The 24,418-nt window shown below is 36.6% G+C and overlaps 1 protein-coding gene and 1 long non-coding RNA gene across 5 annotated transcripts in view; one reads left to right on the forward strand and one right to left on the reverse strand.

The window, feature by feature from the left end:
• EPHA3 (EPH receptor A3) overlaps positions 1-24,418 on the forward strand; it is a 205,013-nt gene that overhangs the window by 34,492 nt on the left and 146,103 nt on the right. The window lies entirely within an intron of this gene.
• On the reverse strand, positions 349-24,418 carry LOC113954993. Of its 3 annotated transcripts, none has more exons than XR_003530378.1 (3): positions 24,311-24,418; positions 24,035-24,146; positions 349-9,238 (listed from the first exon to the last, which is right to left on the reverse strand). It is a non-coding gene; the product is annotated as an uncharacterized LOC113954993 (long non-coding RNA). The 3 variants fall into 3 exon arrangements; XR_003530380.1 differs by lacking the exon at positions 349-9,238 and adding an exon at positions 18,581-19,176; XR_003530379.1 differs by lacking the exon at positions 349-9,238 and adding an exon at positions 22,160-22,392.

Here is a 24,418-nt window from a genome sequence, read left to right on the forward strand (position 1 = left end):
GCCCAAGATCTAGAAACTAAAAGAATTAGCAAAAAAATATCTTACTACTCTCCTTGGGACAACAGAAAGTCACACTGGAACGATCACTGGCAACCTCCACCTCCCAAGGTTGACAAGGCCTTACCAGGCCTCGCTCCCCAACACGGCAGACTCAGCAGGGAACCTGCACCTCCAAAGCCACCGGAAGGAAAGAGAGTGAAGGCCTCTCCCCCTTTCTTCTTATACCCTGGCTTACGTAAAAATCGTAGGGAATACTGGGTAAATCTGGGCACTTCCTTGGTTACAAACTGGTCACCAAGGAAGGCCTAGACTAAACTATCACAGCACCTGAGGTTTTAAACTTTTTACCATATCATTAAGCATGTCTCAAAAATATAAAGAGTCTTCATATTTGGAGACCAATAATGTGTGTGACTGTTGGTGCTTTGCTCCCTGGACTTGATTTTCAGGTTTTCTGTAAGGTATTTTTGAGCAGAAGTTCTTTAATCTCCTATTAATGTGACACATTCTAAACTGCAAGATAGTGTTTTACTGTGGTGGTCTTTGTAAATAGGAAATGGGGTGCCAGTAAAGAGCTTCAGGAAGGAAATTTTGTTGCTTAACTAGTAAACCACTGTTCAAGGAGTGCTTCTCTGGAATCATTAACTCAGTTTAATAGGGTATCGGAGCTACAGTTGCAGAAAAGTTTTGTGAAAACTCTATCATTAGGCCCCTCCAAAGACCTGTCAAAAGTGTGGCTTGCAGCAATATCCAAGTATTTGAATTTTTGTGACAAACTGTGACCATTAGTCTGCATTGCACAGAGTGGAATTTGCATAGAGTGGAATACTATGGCACTTGAAAAATAAGTTGCAATTTTCAAAAGACATCACATTTCTTTAGTAGGTGGAAGTGTAGCTGGATTTGACTCAAGACAGAGTTTCAGTGTCTGAGTTTGGTGGAATTGTCTGAGGAAAAAGCTGAAAAAAGCAGCAAAAATGAAACATTTCAGCAGGTGAGTGGGATCATTTTAGAAAGAATTTTATCATTTAGAAAGCATTTTATCATGGAGGATTGAGGACTGTTGGCCCTTTTTAAATATTTTTAAATATAAGACTTTGGATTCCTCAACAAAACCATATTTAATTTTAATTTCTGTTTGTAGTATATGATCTATAGGCCTTGCCCCTGATATGTTTATGGCTGATAACATTTATCAGCTGTAAGAATGAGACATCACATTTTTGAGTTTTAGCATTTTACTTACGTGTATTTGACTTAGAGTGATTGTGCATCTCCTTTCATGGACAAATAAATGTATATCATAAATCAGAGAAAATCAGAAAAAGCATCATCATTGGTGTTGTGCCTTTTATGGCTTTGAGTTTGAGACTCAATTTTCTTCCATTCTTAAATTTTCATGACTCAGATGTAACTTCAGCGTAAAGGCCAAACATGAGCCTCCATAGAATATTTTTGTAGGAACAAAATAGTTACTGTTGTATTTCAATCACATCCATAGCTGTTAAAGTTCATATCATTTGAAAAATTTATGGACAATATATTACAGGGTAGGACTGTAGTGTGATAAGAGAGCACAGGATATTAAAAGAGATTATATATCAAAAAAAAGGGGGAGATTTACTGTACTCAGGAACTACAGCATGGATGTGGAAAAATGAAAATGGAAAATTAGCTTGCAGATAAAAACCTCCAAACAGTTGAAGGTCAAACACTGACAAATTTTGCATTTGAGTGATAGATGGGCCTTTGTCCCGTTCCCCAGTGTTCTCCTGCTCTCTGTGCTTCCTGCACAGTGGCCAGGAAGGCCGAGAGAACTCCCTTAGTCCTCTCCTAAGGCAGCCTGTGGATCCCTTTGTGTCTGGGCCATGGTTAATAGAGGCAGCAGTGCAATATACATTTTTCCTGGCGTTCCTGAAAAGTCAATTTCAGTCTGTTCTCCTATTATGAAATAAAACAGCCGGGCAGGGGGGGATAATCAGCCGTTTTGTCTTTTAGCACCAGCCAGTCTTTTTCACCCTGAATTATGTGTTTCTCTATGTGTAATCGACACCACAGTTCACAGTATCTCTGAATTTGTTCCACTTTGTCATAGATACCTGATACTTCATTGTCCTGTGGTTTTTAGCCTCCTTGTGCAGATGCAATGAATAGGATTTTATCTTTTTTTTTCCTTTGTAAATACTTATTTACTCAAAGCAGATGTTTTGTGACAAATAATTTGAGGATGTAATGTGGAAGAGACATGAAGTAAAGTTCTTGAGAGCAGCATTTTCTGGAGAAAAAAGTAGAGGGATCATGATGAAAAAATAATTCAACAACATTGGTGTCAGCTGGAAAAACAAATATGTTCATTTTGATGAAATTTACTGACAGAAATTTATTTAAGATGACTGTGACATTACAGTGGAGTTTGCAGTATAGTTTATTATACTAATTTGTTTTATGGTAAGATTTCATTAGTTTCTAAACAATCTCTAGATGTAATAAAACAAGGATGAAATATTTGTAGGTAACTCCCGTACTAAAAACGAGTGCTGTGAGGACTATAAGAAATGGCTCTGGATGAAAAGGAACAGGTGGATCAGAAACAGGAGGAAATCTTTCAGAGACCAGTACAAAAGCTCATTCCTTACCCCTCCACCCCAATAGCTTTATAGTGATGAGGAATGTGGTTGGTAAATAAAGAGAAGGAAACACTGTGCCTTACCATGGTGCTGCTAAAGTGGTGTGTGTTAGAACATTTTGTGTTCTTGGATCCCCACCAAGGTATTTCACCTCCCTGTTCCTAAAAATGGGAGTGTGTGGCTGATGCTTCAAGCAGCAAAGTTGTATTTCAACACTGCTGTAGAAAGCAACAGCATAGAATATGTCTTCAACTTATTTTTGCATCTCTCTCCTGTTACCCAACACATAAAATATATAAAAAAACCTGTAGTTAGAAGAACCGAGGCCATAAATGGATACTCCAACACTGTAGACCACCACACCAGGAGCAGAGAATGGAAACAAGAGTCAAATACATTCTCTGAAGGACTGATCTCTACTAGTTCCATCTTATTAATCATAGAGCTACTGCAGCAAAATGTGTGAAATTAGTGGAAATCTTATTAGTATCTACATATTCAATAGTTTACCTCAGCTATTTAAATCTTACTGAGGTTATTTTGGAAAGAAGCCAATAGATTTCTAAAGCTGTGATCAGAAGGTGCACTTCATGGCATTTGGTTGTTTTTTAGCTTTTTCATAGGGAATTTGTGGAATGTAGCTACAAGAAAAAAGATTGTGCTGTTTTTGCTTGTTCGGTTTAGCAACCAATATGTAAGTATGCTGGAAAAAGCTATTTGTTTCAACTTAAGCCACTCTCTGTTCTTTCAAGGAATGCAGGTCATCTTCCTCCTTGGCTTTCTTTTCAGTACCTGCCTCATTTCAGACCTTGTAACCAGATTCCACACAAAATAGCAAAATAAAATGGGAAAGTAAGCCACTTTTCTATCCCCTGGATGAACAGGTTGAATCCCTGAAGTACATGTTCTTATATGTTGTACAGCCTAATTTTAAAACTCGAGCTAATGGGAATCCTTTGGGAGATCTTTTCTTGACCAGCTTTGTATCTCTTATGAATTATTTGCTGATAATCAGTCTCTTGTTTCTTAATGGGATTTTTTTTTAATGAGTGCTTTGTGAATTTTACCCTGGTGAATCACATGAAGTAAGTCCTTTTGTATTCCTTTAAATGGCTGTCATATGATAATTTTAGTTTTGCTTTGTTTAGTGAAAATATGTAGCTCTCTAACTCCAATTTCTTGTATCAGTCTACCCAATTTCCATTTTTTCTTTGGTTTCTTTGTCAGTGTTGAACCCTTTGTGTTTCTGATAGTAAAAAACAAAGTAGCTAATCAGTCCCCTGGTTTTGAACTGATAGTTATGATTTGAAGTAATCTAGAAAGTTTTTATCCATAATAAGTTATGATCCACAATGAAGAAAAAATCAAATGACTATGAGAATATGAATGTGAATTAACAGTGGTTGCAAATGGACTGCTTGAATGAATGCAGTGAATCATATAAAGCGCTTAAAAAACCCCATAGTTCTTTTTTTAAAATAATATTTTATTAATTATTTAATAATTGCTTGGATTCAATTTGTACACAAAGCTGAAATTACACTGAGCTGTGGTAAATTAGAAATATGGAGATAGTAAAAAAGGGATTTATATTTGATTTGGTTAATATTTGATTTATATAGTAAGCAGGAATGCCAGGCACTGTTTATGACTTGAAGGGAAAATATCTGTTTCATATTTTGATATAATCTAAGGAAACCCTCCTTGTTCTGAGTACATAAGAACCCTTCTAAGTTTGGGCCTTGACAACTTGATTGTCTGTGACTCCAGCATATTTGAATTAGAGAACAACAGGAAATTTCATTAGTCTTTTTCATAAATATTTAAAGTAATAACTATAGTCTTAACCCTGCAATTTAAAAAATGTGATTCTCCATAAAAAAGCAAATTAAACCAGTACAAGATTTAAACAACTGATTTCAATGTAAACTGGTTGCTGTCTAACTGAACTTGTAATACTTCCATTTTATGGAAATTGTATCTTTTCATTTGCCACTTTAAAAAACACAATGTGACAAATAGAAAACAAAGTTGTTTTGTTCTAAACACCTTCCATTTTTTTTTATTGTTTCAGTGATTAGCATGCAGATGTTTCTAAATTCCATTTCATGATTTTTAAAGACTGATATTAATTCTTCTGTTGCATATACAGCTGAGACACTAATTTCTGTTTGCATATATCAATTTAGAATTTCATATGTGGTGTCAGGAAAGAAGAACCGTGATCACTGGTGTTTATACTACCTATTAGTTTTAGCAATTGGGAAAACTTTGTTTATGACAAGATGTTAATAATAAAAATCCTTCTGCTTTGAAGAGCGTTTAGCAGTCTATACCTCACATTGAAGGTGTGTGTCATGGATAGAAAAGAGATGAGAGATGAGTTTAATGCCTTTGTTTTCTCCTTGTGGAAAATAAAAGTTGAAAAGGTCATTTGATTTCCAAAACTTAGTCTCCCATGGTTGTATTAATTCCATCTTGAAGGACCTGGAGATACCTATTCTAGAGAGATGTATTCTCCAAGTTGTAAAGCGTTTCCTTGCTCCTTATAGCAAACACAAGTAGATTGGTAAATAAATTTAGCAGTATAAGATCCGTAATAGTAAACCAGCCACAACAAAGTTTGACACAGAACTGAGATGACACATGACTGCCAGGTCTCTCCACAACAGGGAATTTGTTGTGTAAAATTGCAGGTGTTCCATGATCTGAGCACATTGGCGAGACATGCAAATGAAAGTCCCTGAACATATGAAATATTTTGATAATAATCACTTTAGACCTGCAGTGTTAAACCAGCTGGATCAACTACAATCACAAGACGCCTGAATGACATGGCAGCCACGAGGATACCTTATAGAGGAAATGAATTTGCATTCTTCCCTTTTCTGTATCCATTCTCCAGCATTCCCACCTTTTTTCATTTGACTTTGTCCGAAGGCACAGATACAGGTAGTTTATCCCATGCAGTTCATCAGGAGATGCCCTAACACAAAATAATATGGTGCAAAGACAGGCTGTGCAGCTCTCTCTGTAAGTCAGGTGGGGATGCCAAAGCACTCATAGTTCTGTGAGATGATCTGCACCTTCATCACTCACCCCTTTGGATCCCACTGCAATTAATGAGCATGCTGTGTGTGGAATTAAACAGATACTTCTGAATTTGGAGGAGCAAGTGTTTAATGAATTCATTTTCGTTGTTTTTTTCTATTTGTAACGGAATTGCACTGCAATCTTTGGGGTTTTTTCTTATTGTGTTTGTGAAACTTAGTAAGGGCCAACTTAGAACACGTTAGTTTCCGTTGTCTTCTGTCTAAAATCTGTAGATGATGAAGAATTGTGTGTCAGCTTTAGAACTGGTCATACCATGTAAACTTCATTGATATTTTAGGAATATCTGAATTTAGTAGAAGAGCTATTTTGTGATTAATGCTTTAAGTAACTATCCAGAAGACAGCTTCAATTCATCTTTTCCTGTGTGTATGTTTTCTTTTTAATAATGTCTTACATTTTGTTTGTTTTGTTACTGAGTCTAACTTTTTTTTTAAAATATCTGCTTTGATATTTTTTGTTATCCTGAATAAGGAAAGTACATAAACATACCCTTGGCTCCCAAGGCTTCACAACTTAGCTGGTCTGGTTCCTGCATGACTTGCACTGTTAACTGAACAGTGAAGTATTTTTTGTCCCTATGAGGTCTGATGTTGAGAGACTGAATAGAGGAATTCGTAGATGGTTTTTTTCTGAGTAAGCAATACTTATAATTTGTGCATTAATAGCTCTGGCTACTGTTACATACTTTCTGTTGTCTCAAAAGTGAAGCTTGTTCCCAAACTGGAGAGTATTTAGGAATTATCAGTGGTACATACACTTGCTTTTTTTTGAGGTATATGTTTCTTCTCCTGGAAGTCTTCAGGGTGGGTTTTCTTTTTTTTTCATCAGTTTTTATTTCAAAGCTGTAATTTAAGGAGTTAAAGCAGCACAACAACATAGGAGGTACATTCATTACAATTAATGGAATAAGGCTCCAGTTCTGCAAAATCATCTACAGCTTCATCACTGACCCCTTTGGATCCCACTGGAATTAATGAGTTTGCTGTCTGTAGAATTAAACAGGTACTTCTGAGTTTGGAGGAGCAAGTGTTTTATAAATTTTTGTTTTGTTGTTGTTGGGAAAGTTCTCTTCTTGTCTCCAGAAGGAGTCAGAACTTTAAAAGTCAGAAAGTTTAAGGGACTAAACCAGCTTTAGTTTTGGAGCATCAGAACTTACTTTGAGGTTGAGAGAGGGGAACTGTGCTTTTCTAAGAACCTTGTTTGGCAGCCTTAACGTGAGGCTGCATGTGCTGACCTTGTCTCTGAAGTTTTTCCTGTTAGCAAACTTTGTTGTCAGGCTGGGAAATACAAGGGCATGGTTAAAAAAGAAGGAACCTTGTTGACATTTCACTGGAAATTTTTAAAACATCAGAAAACTTCTAATGGGAAGGTTAAATGTTGGCATCGTATTAAAAAAAAAGAAAAAGTAATCTTGAACTAATTTAAAGTCCACAATTAGCTGGGATCACAGGTGGAAAGAAGACGTTTTAATGATAGCCTGGCCCAGGCCTTGAGGTAAATTATGCATAATTATTCATAACTGCTATTTTTGGCTTGCTTGCATTTGTCCTAGACCTCTGCCCAAGGAAACAATTTGAAATAATTAGTGTGTAAGTGCACTGACAATGATGAATGAATCAAATGCATCTGGTGCCAAACACGGATCTTGATAAGAAGCAGATAACTTTGGGAACTGTGGAGTTTTTGTTTTTAAATTTCAGAGACTGGGAACAGTTTGTTCTTTTTTTTTTTCCCTTCTTGTTTTTTTCAGACTGATATGTTCAACATAGAAAATTACCACTCATTGGGCCATGATCAAAGTGCAGCTTGGAATTCTAGCATTGGTAACATGAAACAGGTCTGCACACTGTGTGTGCAACTATTTAGGGCAAAGAAAATGAAGGGGGTGTTAAGGCAAGGAACATTTTGAACACACAGGTCAAAAAAGCCAAAAGTTAATGTTACAACAGCAAAAATGCGTTGCTTACCTTACACAGGTTTCAGATACATTTTATCTAAATATTCAGCAGTGTAGATACAGCTGTGTGTTATTATTTAGGGCAAAGCAAAAGCAGACACAGTAAGATGGTGTTTGGATTCCTGTGTTACAACTCAGTTAAAAATGCCTCTGAAGCCTTCAGGGGTGTTTGTTTCTTTCTCTGGCTTGAATGCTCAGTTTTTCATCTGTGTAATTCACTTTACATGGGTTTAGATGCAGGTGAACATGAGGCTCTTTTTAAATTAGGAGTTTTTAATGAAGAGGGGAAACAACTCATTTCAATTAGAATGCCCTTGTCTTCTGGGCTTCTACACCGAGTTAGCACATTTTTATCTTGTTGGACCAGTGAAAGAAGTGTTTAGTAGTTTTGAATTTGTTCATAAAAAATTGATTAAAACATTGATTAAGGCACTGCTCAGGTCAGTGACTCAATTAATTGAGCTGTGACCAGCAGTCTCTCAATGCAGAGATTATTTAGCATCTACTTATTGCCTTGAAATTATAACATTGGGAGTAAAGTTCTCTGCAACACATGTGGCTGTAAAGAAAGATTTTTCAGGCTGAAAGGCAAGGTATACATTTGATGGAAGAGCTGAGAAGCTGAGACAGCTGAGCTGTTTATTCACTTTCGTCTCTGATTTTCAGGTAAAATTCTTGCAATTGAGGATTTAAATTTTGCAGCTTGTTGGATGCATTGTCTTTTAAAGGAGTTCCTTGGTGACATGCATTTGACCTTAAACTCAAACAGGATGTGTTTAATAGGTCTTCCAATTTTTAGTTAGTCTTTAACCATTTGCTTCTGTATATAATTGTTTTTCTAGTGATTTTCCCAGTGTGAATCCTAATATTGCTCATAAAACTTACAGCTGTTTGGGTAGTACAACTGAACTCTAATGTTCAGTTGAGTTTTGAGATGTAACAAGATGCTTTTGGCAGAATATGGATCTAGAGAAGTTTTTAGCCTATCTAAGCAAAATTCCTGCTCCTAGGAGAAGTTCTGATAATATGTTTACATGATCAGATATTTTTCCTGTTAGTCTCTTCAGTGGCCATGTCCAAATTGCCTAAAATCATGGAAGTTTTTTTGTTTCCTTGCTTGTTCTTTAATCTCACTGGTCTCCGAATCTGCTGCTTGGTCTTAATGTGGGGGGAAGAAGAAGAGAGAAAATATTGTGAGTAACTGTATGTTCAGTCTTTATTTGATCAGTTCAGAAACTTAAAAACCGACAGGGAGCCGAAGAATTAAGTGCTGACTCACTGCACATGCAACCATTCAACTTGTACACTCAGAGGCACAATGTCTAACTAGTAAAGGTCATTTTTACTCAACAGGCATCCTAAGATATATCTAAATAGATCCTGCATTCCACTGTACAAAATCCAGGGGACCCTTGACCCGTGGCCGAAAGCTGGAATACTTTTGGTTGCCCTGTAAAACTGTCTCTCTTCAGAAGTATCTGAATCCAGAGCGGATCTTGCTATTCATCAGGATTTCCCACTCTTCTGGAACACAGAGGTCCTGTGGGAAGGAAGATACATAATCACCTAATTAGGTGGTATCATCATGTGTGTGCACAGTGGAGCAGAGTTACATTTCCATGTCTCAAAGAGCATCCAGTTGGTTGACATCTCAGTGACTTTGTGAAAAATGAGAGGAAATGATGTTATTTTCTGCAATCCTGTCTTTTCAAATATCTGGTGGGGCTGGTTCCTTTTAGTAGGTGTTATGAGCTTTTCAGTGAAGAGTTTTCAGCTCTGGAATCAGCCCACCATTGATTTGTTTTCTACACTCTCAGGATCTTTTGACCTGTAGGGAAAACCCAGATTCTTGACTTATCTCTACTTCCACCAGTACCACTTGATGTTCCATGGAACATGAGGAGAGGGTGGTGTTTTTGGTAGGTGAAGGTGATAGCTGATAGTGCAGTAATTTTTAAATTACAGTGATTGGATCACTGGAAGAATGCCTTTTTTAAAACTGGAAGGAGCAAGATAATGAAAAAATAGGTTGTGAGCTTTTGTAAGTTGTTCAAGCTGTGTATAGTCACAAAGTTTATGTAAGTTTTTTACTTTCTTGAAAGCCTTGCCACATGTTGCAAAATGCTAATGCCAGCTCTGTTCTTCACTCAGCTGTATTTTCTTAAAATGGCTTAAAATGTAATGAAGCTCAGGCTGTTTTGCCAGTGTTACTGAATCATATCTGAGCCATTAAATTCAGTAGCTTGTTCCACAGATTGCCCACAAATGTCCTGTGGCATCTTGCCTTCATAAGCAATGTCATCAGTCTTGTGTCCATTGTCATTTCTTTTGCAGAGTTTCAGAAATTATTCTAGTATGCACTGATTTTCTCATTTCACACTTTTCATCTTCCTTCACTGCCCCCTGAGACCCCAATCCTCTAAAATTTATCTGAGTCTTACCTGTTGGTTTAGGACCCAAAAAGTGTCAGATTGGCATAAAAATCTTACTGGACCCTAAAAAAGTATAAAATGACTTTCTGCAGCCAGCTTCTTATTCCCTAAATGCCTGATGAGGCTCATGTGCATCATGAGTTACATGGAGTGTATTGTACTAGTAAAATATCACTTATCTCAAGACACCCTTATCTTTTTGCTGAATTTGGATGGCATGAAAACACCTTGTGAAAAAGGCTGAAAACCTTTGCTTTTAACGTGTTTTTAGAGATATTCTTGAGCAAATGTACATACCTTCTAAAGCAAATGCTGCTGCCAGCATTACCTCTTTGTCAAGTATGCACTTTGCCCTCAAAAAAGGATTTTTTTCAGAAATTTCAGTTTGTTCTCTTCCTATTAGCTGTGGCTTTGTAACAGTTCAATTCTGCTGTTCTTTGTCCTAGCTCATAAAAAGGAATATTTAGGAGATTTTTGATTGTAGGTAGATGTGTTTCTCAGTGAAGTTCCTCAGTGCACATGTTTATAGCAGGTTTATTTGCTATCCAAAGAGGTGAGTCTTGGTGAATATTTCTCTTTAATTTGTCAATGGGGTCAAAATGATGCAAATATGGATTTCTCAGCTTATGATTAGTAAGACCAATTGATACTGCTGGTAATTAAAGCATGGAAATTGTGTTGGGAATGCCTGCTGTCCTCAGAAATGTATTTGTTAGTAGAAACGTGGCAGATTCCCTTTCCTGGTGTTACAATGTAAGGGCAGAGATCTGTGGAAAAAGAATTAACTGCTGAAAGTATCAAATGTGAACTAATGAGGGGGAATGTTGTTTTCTGGGGGAAAGAAGTGAGTGCTCTCATGCTGAGTAAGAAAAGGTAGAATGTTTGTCAGAGGTTTTTGTGTGTTTTTTGAACTTACCACAACTGATGTTTAGTTCTCGAAGGTTTTTTAATTTACTTTTTAAAATTATTTTCTACATAAAATTAGTGATGCTGCAAGGATTTGGGAGCTTAGAGCTTTATAGGCCTAATTTGCTTCCTGGGAAAAGAACTGAACCCTGAGTTGAGGGAGGATAACTATTTCTCTTTTGTGGCCATTTAGAAAAAATACTGAATTTTCAATGCATTGAAAATAAGAAGCTTACCAGACTTAAGTAACTAAATAATCTAGCCTACAAAGATTCTTCAGTGGTCCTAAAACTAACTGGATTTTTATAGGCCATAGAAATAAGAGTAATTTATTCTTTACCTATAAAATTAGTCTTCCAAAGTCACATCTATATACAGCATTTCACGTGATTTTTGTTTTGGCTCGGGAAAATACTTTGTTGTAAATTGTCATGTAATTTGAACTTATTGAATTTTTTTCTATTATTTTTTACAGTGTCTTAATTTCCCAAAAACCAAAGTGAGAAGGATAATTTCTCTGAAGCAACAGGATCTGGTTCTTTGCAGATGGAAGCATAGTGTAAATAAAAGGTTTCTTTGAGGAGGAGGATATGACAAGGTGTTCTTTGTGGTGGATAAACCTATTTAATGTTACTGTTGAAAGTGTCACACTGTGGACTAAGATAATAGCTACCTCAAAGTTTATTGGGCATCTTTTATGCCTACTAAGAACTGCACAGACATTGAGGATGGTGATGTGTGGGTGGGGTTTTTGGTAGTAGGTTTGGTTTGGGGTTTTTTGTTTTGGTGATGGTTTTTATATGACCTTAAGCATTAGAACCTAATAGTTCATCCAGTATCCCTGCTGTTCATTGCCATCCAGGAGCTCATTTTTTGCTTACCTATCATCAACTGTTACCAGCTGCCTAATCCTGTTGCCTAAAAGCAAAGAAAATTAGCTGGACAATTTTAATATAGTAAGGTTGAGAGAGGTCTTTAGTTATAAAGTTCTATAAGGTGCACAAAATATATAGGCCCAAGCATATAGGATAGCTTTTTCTAAAATAATAATACTAGCTATTATCATATCTAATAGGATACACCCAGCTTGATAATTGTCTGTCCCCAGGACCTTCCTTGGGCCGAATTGGGTGGGTGGTCTTCCACAACCACTGTTTCCTCCCATTCTTTGTCTTCCTCAGGACCTCTGTCCTACTTGGAACAAATTCAAGGATTCTGGGCCTTCTAAATGGCTTTAACTAAAGTTATATCAAGGACTGTGCTGGGAATATCTTCTTCTGGTACACTCTCTACAGACTAGATGTCTTTTAGCTTGCTAAAAAATCTCTATCTATTGAAAACCTTGACGAGAAACATCAAACAATCTTTTAGAATTTGGTACAGAAGTATTTCATTAAAAGCTCTATCCTAAAATTGCTAAAAGATGCTAAAAGCTACGTTAAAATCTATATACTTAGGGATCTTAAGGCATCAATCGCACTGGTTTGCAGTGCAGGGCAGAGCTGGGATGCTGGGAAGGAGAGGACACTGGCAGAGGCATCCAAGTGCTGCTGACAGCCTGATAATTAACATGCAATTATTTGACCGAACTCAACCCCTCTGTGCTGCTGGTGCAGCCCTGGACAACAAAAGTCACACATGTGTCCTTCCTAAGCTTCATTAACTCCTTCAGAAGAGAGAGTGCTGCTTTGGCATATTAATTAGCTACCATGCTTTCTTTTACTCCAAGTTAACCCTTAGTTGATTAAAATTACTGATAATTGCAAGGCTGTTAGAGGTCTCTTTATGCAAAATGTGCTTAAAGGGGCTTTGCTGTCAGGGTGAACAGGCAAATGGTTAATATCATTTGGTTGTGCTTGCCCCACACTTCTCTCCTTAAAAAGAGGAAGAGCAAACAAGTAGAAAAAAAGAAGCAAAGATAAATCCACAGAATACCAAAAGTTACTGCTAAGGAAACCAGTTCTTCTTCACTGGAAAATAAATGGAATAGTGAAAGAGTGGGCTGATACGACATTAACTTAGGGAATATTTTTTCGCCTATTTCCTGCACCATGTTACAATGTATTATGCTCAGAAGTTATCAACTTTCAGAAAGTTCAATACATTTTTAGAATTTTTTACCTGTCTACTGAAAAATTTATTGTACTCCTACAAGAAAAGAGTAAGATTTTGGATTGTTTGAAACTTTTTGACTAAAGTAAAACCAAAAAAAGCACAGGTTAAATTACACTGGATCTTAGGGGTTTTTTTTGTATAAATGTTTAACATTGTGCCATATTTCATATTTTTTTTACAGGTGTAAGACAAAAAACCCCCAAATTTTTTAAAATTATTTTTTATTACAACTTTCTTTTTTTTTTTAGCTTTTTTAGCCAATGAAAGCAAACAATGCTTTCCACAAAATGTTCTTATGACACTTTGCTTCAACTTTACTCCATTATTTCAGTCAAAGAATGGAATTTCTGTATAGAAAATGTCTCCGTTTTCAGAAAATGGTGTCATTAAAGCTGGCTCACTCCATCTGCTTGTACAGAGACATTTGTATTCCAATGTTACAGAAATATCCACTTAAATTTTCTGATTTCTTGTTATTTTAAACCAGGACATCACAGTTATTGTCAACCAGGACATTGATAAAACATGAACTTCTGTTTTGAGAGGTGTTGTATTCTTTTTACTGTGATAATTCACTGTAGAGAGGCAGAGATTTCTCAAATCTATGCTATAGAATAACATCTACCATTCAAAGAGAACACTTTGTATGTGCACAGATGAGTCATTCTTAAATATTCCCATTATGCCTTGCACAATGGAATTGGTCCTTCTCAGTACTTCCACTTTTCATGTAATAAATGTAACAGTAAAAATACTTTTTCCTGAACTCGTCTGCTGCAAAAAAAGTGCTATTATCTCACTTTCAGGAACACTAAAGTTTTGGTTTTTTTCTTTAGGTGACCTACTTTGTAGGGTAGATATTTCTTAGAGGAGTTCTTTTTCCCATAGCCAATCTGCCTGTTTTGTTTTTTGTGTAAATCTCAGTTTCTTTGTCACTTAGTGCATTCTAAATAATATTAATTCTAACTAAATCTTCAATTTTCAGTTAGTGCCATATTTTATGATCATAAAACAGAAATACTAACATGGATCTTAAGTTTTTCTGTGAGACAGATTTTTTTATGCAAATATATATGTAAGTTCATCAATGCAGAGAATAAGATTTTTTTGAAAAATTTAGAAATTAACTTTCGACTGGCATGGTATTTACCTTGTTGTAAGAGATTTGGGTGATTGTTATTCTGACTGCTAAAAGATGGAAAACTCAAGGGCATGTGTTATTTGCCAAAAGAATGTTTAAATACGTAAAAATAATGTACTTTCTAAAGTGGGAAAGCTCTTCATGATCTGCTACTTTTTCCAGAAGACTTCCAATACAAGCAGCCAGAGTTTTTAGAATGAAGCATGTGACAAAGGGACATGTGTTAGACACTTGTGTTATATGACCATCATTCATATATTCTGACTCCTTTTCAACTTGTCACAAGATTTTATTGTTTTTACTAAGGGGAATTCTATCACACTGATATGGTTATCATCTTTCACTGGCAAAGAAAAGGAAAAAAAAAAGGTAAAATTGAAGTATTTTTCAAATAATGACCTCAACTACACAATCCCAGAATTAGTAGATGTCCTCCTGTCATTACAGTGTACTCTGTCTTCATTTAATACACTTTTCTCCATCAAATCAGGTGGCTGTGCATACCGTTGGTGACATGAGTTTGGCCATCCCCAGAGTGGTTTGGGGATTTTTTTGTCTCTGGTGTTTTCTGAAGAAATGTCTCTGTTTGTAAATATATATAAAAAATTTAATACTTGATTTTTAAAAAAACCCCCACTTTCCGACAGCTATTACCCTATACATGCAAATGACCACAGAAATCTGTTAAAGACCAAATTGTCTTAACCGGAACAGCTGGACATGCTTGCTTGTGCTGTTCTTTAGAGCCATGAGAAGCTGTTAAATGCAACCTCATTTCATTTTTCCTTACTTGGATCACACATGTGCAGTCACCCTAGAATTGCTGTCACGATTGAATTAACACTGTTTAAATAAAGGGCTGCCAAGTAGAGCCTGGAAATAGTTAATAGAAATTGTGTTCCTACTATGAGTTGAGAATACTTTCCCTGCTGATGAAGGAGATGGGGCCCTCAGGGTACGGACTTGTGGAATAGCAAATGCTGTTGATTGAGTCTGAGGAATCATAGAAGAAAGTGTCTGTGCCAGTGCTTTTATGTAAGAACAAAAGACCTTGCACAGGTATTTTCTCATGCTCTGTTGAGATCAGAGTTCTCTCATCATAATTTAAAGAAGGAACTTTGTGACCTGAGATGCTGTAAAGTGTAGTAACCGAGTTCCTGATTTCACCTTAAATCCCCTGCAAGCTGGTGCTGTTTTCCTGATGTTTATGCTGTGCTGGCTGATGCTGTTGCTGAGATGGACAATTTCACTCACATGGTCAGATGGGTTGTGCCAGGCAAGGGATGGTCTTCTGAGATTCAGAATGAGGTCGCTCTGTAAATTATGCAGGAAACCAGCAGTGCTGGATGTTAAACTCTTTGCTGCAGTGTATAGAGTTAGACCATTGTGGAAGAGTCTAGAAGGTGATTCTGTAGATCTAGATGTCTTTTTACCAAAAGGGCTTATATTTGGGTCATAATGAACTGATGATGTGCTCACAGGCAAATGAATCCAATTTTGCTAAGTAAAAGTTCCCAGTATGTTGCTCCTCCCAAGGTGCAGAACTTTATCCTTCCCCTGGTTAAACTTCATGCTGTTCCTGTCAGCCCATTTCTCCAGCCTGTCAAGGTGCCATGGAATAGCAGGATGACCCCCTGGCATATTAACCATTCCTCCCAGCTCTGTGTCATCAGCAAGCTTCCTGAGGGTGCACTCAGCCCCACCATCCAGATCATTAGCGCATGTTGAACAGGACTGGACCCATTATTGATGGGTTCCTCAGGTCTTCCCTAGTCCCCTAGGAACTGGTGTTAGCACTTCATGATTGTTGATCATAGTAGCCACTCCTATGTCTTTATTAGAGGCTGGATGTGGGTTTTTTTGTTGTTTTTGCTTGGTTGGTTGGTTTTGGTTTGTGGGTTTTTGTGTTTGGGTAGCTGATTTTTTTAGTTTTGGTTTTGGTTTTGTTTTTTATCCTTGCTCTGGTTTTGGTGTGTTTTTGCCAGGCTGACGTGCAGGTGGATTTTCCCCTGTATCAACTCCCTAGATTGCCACTTTAATGCTGATGCAGGGAGCAGAAGGGAAGGTAGGAGTAGGGCAGAGCAGAATCAGCACTTAAGCTGTTGTAAAGCCACGATGACATTTATCGAGCAAGTTCAATCAGTTTTCCATGTGGTGATTAGAGGTCAGATGCACATTTCTGAACTCTTCACAAGGAAAAGACATCAGAGATAGAATATTTTGATGAGGTATTTTGTTTGAGGTGTTTTAAGTTCAGCTTGGTGTTGCATTAGTCAGAGAGTGGTTATTTCTGAAAGACAGTAAGTGAATTTTAATTTATGTCTCAGAACACTATGTTAGACAATCTTGAAAAACAGAAGCTCGTGTCCAAAATGTCCCATCTTGAATGTTGCAAAATTGTCAGTCTTATTTCAATTGTCATGCTCTGCATGTGGAATTTGATTGCAAAGAATATGATTGTATTGCTTATATATTCTGTCACAGCCCTCTGATTTAATTAGGGATTGCCTTCCAGCTTTTGGAAAGCTGCAGAAATTTACTTCTCTCACTCTCTGGCCTCCATTATATCTGTCTGCTTCTTCTCCACACTTCCAAGTGGTTGGGAATATTTCTAGTACAGACTACCACCTTTCTGCCCAGCTTCCATTCTTTCTTTGTATCCAAATCTCTCATTGATTCAATAACAGCTTTCTTTCCTCCTCTCCTTTGTCTATAATATTTTCTGAATCATACCCACAATTGCATTGGATTTTTTTATGATTGTTCTTTTCCCTTTTCTTTTTTGCAGCAACATTCTTCGTTAGCTCTTTCTTGTCACTTACTGTCGTCTTTGTTGCCTACTCTTGTAAACCTGACATCCTTTTGTCCCCACTTTTTCTCTTCTAGGTTTCTTACACTTTTAACTTTTCTTTTTCTTTATATTTCCCAAAAATCTGTATTTTTGTTTTCTTTCCACTTGGAAAAAAAATATCCTTGCCTTTTGAGAAAGAGCAGTGCAAACAGTTTATAATTTGTTCTGTGCAGTTGGGTTTCTTCTGTAAAAAAATTTGTTCAAACTGGGATTATTCATAAATATCATTTGAATGTTTCATGTGAGCAAATTTCAGCTGTGGGAGGCTCATGATGAGACTTCGTGTGATTAATCTTATATATTTCATGCTGATTTTTCTGTTTCTTTGGTAATATTACAAAAATGTTGTCAAACTTCTGTCTAGGAAACTGTTTTGCTTTCTTTTCTTGTCTGTCACTCCTCCACCTCTAGGGAATAAAGCAAGACCATTGCTAAAACCAGCATGTAACCCTGAAAAAACAACAGCAAAAGTAAACAGAGACTAACTTTGACCTCTTTTTTAAGTACTACCTGCTGTTAGTGCAGAGAGAAAATAAAAAAAAAATAAAAAATCCCACCTTCTAAACACTCTCAGTAACAAAATTACAGTTTTATACTTGAATTCAAGAACCTGTTTAAGTGCAAGGTAACATAAATCATAACTAAATTGTGCTTTTACTTTCTCCTCACCCTTTTTCAAAGCAAAAGGGGTTTGTCTTTTCTTGTCAGTCTTGCATTTTTTGGGGGAAACTGAGTTTTCCTACATATAGATATAGGGATATAGAGTATGACCTTTATAATGAAAAATGATGCCTCATTATATATAAAAAAAAAGTTCTTGTATTTTTAACTATTTGGCCTCTCTGTCCACACAATTATATTTGGCTGTACTTCTAAGTCTAAGAAATGTCTTCTAAGATTATAGCGTAAGTAGGCATGTGAATAATATTTTATTATTTTCTCCCCTAAATCTCTTCATATAAAAAAGTGAAAGAAGTGTTAAATCTGGATAAATTATATTCAGACTGGTGAAGCATGATTCTTCAGCTTTTTCACTGACTTTTTGTATTCAATTTAAATAAATAGTTGCTGTCTTATCATTAATGGCAGCAGAATGATTTTCCTGTAGGAGGTGTTCTTGTTTATGGAGTGAAATAGGTGCAGTGTGATCACAGTAAACATAGTTTTTCATTTAGTCGGAGATAATGCATTTAAGATTAGCACACCAGAATATTCCAGAATGTTTAGTGCATAAATTATAAAACTCCTAGGCATAAAGTATTTAATATCACCTGCATAAAATACTTCTCTGAGTTCAAAGGTATGTTGTGGGGTTTTTAATTTTAAATCCTGCCTTTTAAATTTTTTTTTCTGACAAAATGATACAGATAAACAAATTTGCATTTTTGGTCTGTTTTGGGGGGGCAAATTGCTATTTTCATGGTAGAAATGTTCATCTTACCACTTGAAATTTTGGTATATGAAATATGAGACTTGATGGCCTCGAAGATATTGTGCTTATTTAACACTTTTTTTTTTTTTTTTTGCCTAGCTCCTTTGGTTTTGGATGTAGCAACACTGAGTTTCATCAGTAATAATTTTGCTCATTATAATTTAAATTTTAAAAATGGAACTGTTGGGATTATCAACTTCCTTTGTTCCCCATCTCTTTTTCTGCTGTTGTAAGCTGTGAGTGACATGTAGGTTCAGTTCAAGCTGTAGCTCTCATTTCCCAAAACATTGCCAATTGGGATGTTGGCTCTGGAACATGTGAATATGGAATAACTATGAAATGCACTTCTGAACTTTGTTGCATATCAGTAAATCTGCATTACTAGCTGTATTTCATGGGTTATAAATCAGCAGTGATACTCAATTTTTCCTGTTTCCTGTGGCTTGAAGCACATTCCAAGTGTTTTCATGCCATGGGTTTCTCACTGGGTCCCATCCATCTTGTAGAAGAGAGTTCTGATTCCAGCCATGGCAAAGATTCTTGACAACTCAGGTTCTCTGTGGGCTTTGAATGTTATGCTCACAACATGTTCAGTTGGACCCTGGGAAGCAAGTGAAGATCTGAAAGACAGTTGCCTACATATGGCAGCTTTCCTAACCAAGTATATTAAAATGTAATTTTTATGTCTGGTTTACGGGACTTCAAAGTCTCAACTCACATAGGAAGTCTGTCATGGTCTTATCTCAGAGTCTTGAAATCAAGTCTTTATCAGAAACATAAATAATTTGACACAGTTCCTGACCTTGGGGCAGGAAAAGACCAGGAGGATGAGGCAGCGTGAAGGTTAGTTTGTCTCTCATCCTTTGAGCTGTGATTCACACATTACTTTTGAGGTCACTGTCAGGACATTTTGGAGGACCATGTGGTCACTGCCACAAGGGCTGGCAAATAGAGGGTCTCATTGTGTTCTAGTGCTGTGTAAACTTCAACCTTTGGAGCCACAATTCAGCAAAATAAACAAAACAGTAAAATCCTTGTCTGATTTTTTTCCCCCCTGTCTGCAGTCCCAAGTGCAGAGAACTGAGTCAAACACACTCACATATTATTGATACACATTCCCAGCAGGCTTTCATTTATGTTTAGCCCTGTGTTTTGTGGTAAAAAAATCCTTCTTGTGCAGTTGTTTTCATTTTGAGCTTTTCACAGCATGTAATCAGTGTCTCACTGAGAGCAGTGCAAGGTTAATTTTTTTTTTGACCACAGGACTCAAAAGTGAGGCAATTTTGAGTGTTTGAATACAAAACTGCAGTGCTGTTTTACTCAATGTGTTTACATTCAAGGTAGTTATGATAAAGAAATGAAGCTTAAGTAAATAAAGGTAATCTATAAAAATATTTTCAACGTTAGAGCTAATGAGCAATGTTTAGATTTCAAAAAATTCTCTGAACCTTATTTAATCTCTGCAATAAAATATTGATACCAATGATAATAATTAGTGTAGTGTATTTCTTGAAGCATCTACTGTAGCATAGTAAGCCAGAAAATGAAATACAAACCTCATGTTTACATATAGAGTCTTATGGAGGAATTTGGCTAGTGGGGTTATAGGTCAGGAGTTTATGTTCCTGCTAATGTCTCTCAACCTCCCACATAGAAGTATACAAATACAGCTATTAAATGAGATTTGAATTTGAGGTTCTTTGTGAGGCTTCTCTAAAATATGACAATATTTTTAGGGTTGAATATCTCCTATTCCAGGAGATATTTGGCTCCTCCTTGGGCTTACAGTGACCTGTGACCGAGGGGTCTGCAGCAAAAATGCTGTGCAAGACACAGGTAATGTGGTGTGAACAGCAGATTTTTTTCAAGTTTTACTTCGTGTGTTTGTGAACTGTTTTATGTCATGAGCTTCTGTTCACTCAAAACTGAAATTGTTTGAACCTGAATGCTGCCCAGTGGCTATAAGATTATGATCAACTGATTGGAGGTTTTTTTGTTTCCTTCATTTTTCTTTTTTTAAATTTGTTTCTGTATGTAAAAATTTGTATTTCTGTGACATGCTTACTTTTTTCAGTTCTAAATGTGTACAGCTTGTCAAATAATGAACAGAGTGTTTTCAGAAAATGGTGTATCTTCAATGTACTGCTACAGTATAGACCTGTGAAAATTAGCTAATGCCGTTGATCCTCAAGAGTCTTTGGTTAAAGTCCTGGTTGAGTTACTTCTGTTTATTTATCTCGTATTAAATTAGGCATGAGTTCCTCTTTCATCCCTAACTTGACATAGGAAAAGTAATTGTTTAATAATGTTTTAGAGCCTTGAGAAATCAAGAGCATCTTAGCCAGAGGTTGAGAACTGGGGACTACCTCCAGAATTCCCAGTCTAATTACTTTCTTCTTGTTGAACTGAAATGAATTTATCTTTAGAAAATGTGAAATGTCAAGCCACGAGTTCCTATATTAAACATATTTTTCAATTAAATTAACTGGAAATATGTGCATAGAACTAAGTTTTCCTAATTGTATGGTTAAGAAATTAATTTCCATAGAATTAAAGTAAAAATATAATTATAATTTCTCTTTTGACTCAGCAGTTGACTAAAGAATAATAACCTTTTTGGAGGTATTTTTAACTTAGCCTTTTAAGCATAATGACTATTCTCTGATTTCAACATGTGCTTAGTTTTGAAGACCCTATATGATAGCTAGATTTAAAAAGTAATACATGTACTATTTTTATTTATTGCCATTTTTTCCAGTACTTCTCAAGCAAGGGATTGGAGGAAACAACATTATGCTTTTCAGGTATATGTCATACCTATTTTTGTCTTGTACTCATTGAAGGGAAGGTATGATGGCTGAGACAGTATTTCAGATGTTGTTTTCTTTGGGGAAAGAGTAGGTGTGCTTCCTTCAACAGGAATAAAGAGGCAATAGTGCATTAAAGAGGAGGAAAAATGCTATGTTTTATTGATGACTTAGAAGAAGATCATAGTATTACTTCACGTATTTTGTTAACAGCAGAGCTCCTGATTGATTTTTAAGAACCTGTTGTTTTAGGTTCAATTACTTGATTCTGAGCTGATTTAGGGAGGTGAGGGCCATGTTAGTCCTTCTGTGAGACCTTTTGTGTACCTAACTGGAAGGACGTTCCATGTGGGTAAGGATGCTGTTCTGAACTGCCCAAATAAAGAGGTTGAAAGTTTTTGTTAAAAAATGGTACTAAAGATGGAAGCATGGAGATGATCTGTGAGTGTGTAACTGCTTAGGTGAAGAATATCAAAAAGAGCAATGAGATATGATCTAAGTAAAAACCAAACTACCCAAATACCTATAAATTGTGGTAATTACACTGAACAGGCTTTTATGGAATTGATTTTGGGCTCCAGCTGTCATGGAAGTTGTTTAAGATTTCAAATTAAATTGTTCTCCTATATGAAGTTAGGAAGCATTAGCTGTGTCTCACTCATGCAAATTAAACATTTCCATTTGTAGATTAGTTTTCCATCTGGGTTGTGCCAGGGAGTTGAGGAGGGTTTCAGTGGAATCAAGGCCTTACAGAAGGGACAGAGTCACAGTGCTTGCCTTTTACTGTCTACCGTGCAGGATTACATCCAGTGTTGTGATCTTAAAGGGGGTTATCATGTTGGAGGCCACAGATCCTGAAACTTTTCTCAGAGTCTGGGAAACTGCCCATAAAGACCCCCAGCTCTTTGGAGTTGATGATCATCTTGAGTTGGAGGAAAGATTGCTGCATTCAGCATTAATTACTTTGGTAATGATACAGTGGCCTTGCCAACATCAAGTCTGCCAGAGAGCTGGAAATAGGGGCACAAATCTGAGAGAATGTCCTCTATTGTGTTTGCATTCTCAGCCTCATTGTACTCATCTCTCACTCCATATAGAGTTCATCTGCTTGTGAGAGGTCAGGTTGTCCTGCACATGCATAGAAGGATTGCTTGTGGGATTAAGTATCACTTCTGGACTGGCTGCTGTGGTGTGACTGTTTTCTGGAGTGATCCAGCACTTTCCAAGGAATCAATAATAAACTACCATCCGCCCTGGAAACTTGTGCTGTGTCTTGTCTTTCTACCTGGCCAGTTTATCTTCATTCATGGTCTGTGGAAGACACTGGTTGAAGGCAACATTGGTCTTAGAGCAGCTGGTGTAACAGTGCTTGTTATTTTTTTTCTGTTCAGTTTTGCACTTGGAAAACAAGAAAATATTGTTTGGATTAAAGAAAAAAAAAAGACAGCTATGTAAAATGTGCTCAGCACTCTGTATCCATCTTTGGTTTAATCATCTAAGAACAAATCAGGTTTTCTGTTGGGAAGTAGTTTTATATGTATTTGTGTTACTTGCCCTTGTGCAGTAGTACTGCCAATTATATTTATTAGCCCTAAATATTAAACAGCTGGAAGGATTCCATTATATATAAATAAGACATTTGAGACCTGGAAGGATGCCATTCCTAATACAGCAGCTGGTGCTTTTTGCAGTTACATCCAGCACAACACTACTGAATTTCACTGTACATTGATTGTTGTGTTAATGACAATAGGAGAACATGGGGTGGTTTGGGATTTCTGTAGGAAATGTGTAAAAATACCTTGTTTTGAAAGCCAAACTAGCAAGGAAATGCTATATTATCCACCTGTTTTGTGCATTTTGATGTAAATATTTTTTTATCTGTGTTTTGCTGCCAAATACAAAGCAATGAACTGCAGAGGCTTTTCAAATGTGAAATTTTAAGTGTTCCTGTGCCACAGATGTTTTTCACTTTCTCTGTTGCAGTGGTGTTTTCCCGTTTAAGTAATGGTTTCATGCCTCAAAATTCCTGCTTGCTGATGCTTCTGAAAGCATTTGCTAATGGTTTGGGGGTTTTTTATGAAGGCATGACAGACTCTTTGTTAGAGTCCGAGTAATAACTAAAACAATAACAAAAATATTGCCCCACTATTAATTCGTTCCTAATCTATGTATTAGAAAATGGAGGCAGAAATGTGGACAAGCGATATCTTCATATTTCCTAACCAGCAAATAGTTTGGGGAAGTGGATTCTTTCCATTCTTGAATGACTATGCCATGATCATTTCTTTGGAAAGGTTTACCATCAGTACTTGTGTGGTTACATCCAATATTAGTGCTTTAGGTGAAAAAGGTGATAGTGATGGAGGACCTGATTATTTTTATCTGTGTTATTATTAACTATGAATAAATTTTAAAAAATAAAAGCCTATTGTTATGAGCCGTATACCTGAAAGTATTATGTGTAACACTGTGTGAAATAATTTCTAATTATAATTACTTAAGAACACATTTTTTTCGCCAGGTTGCCACATCCACAGTGTGGGGTGAGTTCTGCCTTGGATAAATTTCTCCTTGCTGAACTACCCATTGTACCAAACAGCCACTCATTTCCATCTCTGAAACCAGCTACACTTACAGGCTGAATCTTACCTAGTTTGTACAGTGCTCGTGGAGAAAGGTGCTTTTATGTGAGTGATTGTTCAGCACAGATTTCCACTGTGGGGACTGTTGTGTTGAGAACTTCCCAGAAAATCTACTTAACCTGTGAGAGAAATGAGATTGAAACCTGTTTCTCCAGGAGACATGCAGCCTAGAAAAAAAACCCTATAAATGCTTTACTTGTCCAGGCTCTGAATGGGTGTTTGAATGCTGGATTCAGATGTCTTAGAAAGTCACATGTTTTCCTCATTGTGGTGACCTTTTTACCTCACTGTGATTAAGAGGATTTTGCTTGCAGAAGGGTGAGAATCAGCTGTCCTTACAAGTCTGATGATGAAGTGCTCATCTGTCTGGCAGCTAGAGGTGGGGGGGAAA

This window comes from Corapipo altera, unplaced genomic scaffold, assembly GCF_003945725.1.
Source record: "Corapipo altera isolate COAL_440 unplaced genomic scaffold, ASM394572v1 74, whole genome shotgun sequence".
Taxonomy (NCBI): domain Eukaryota; kingdom Metazoa; phylum Chordata; class Aves; order Passeriformes; family Pipridae; genus Corapipo; species Corapipo altera.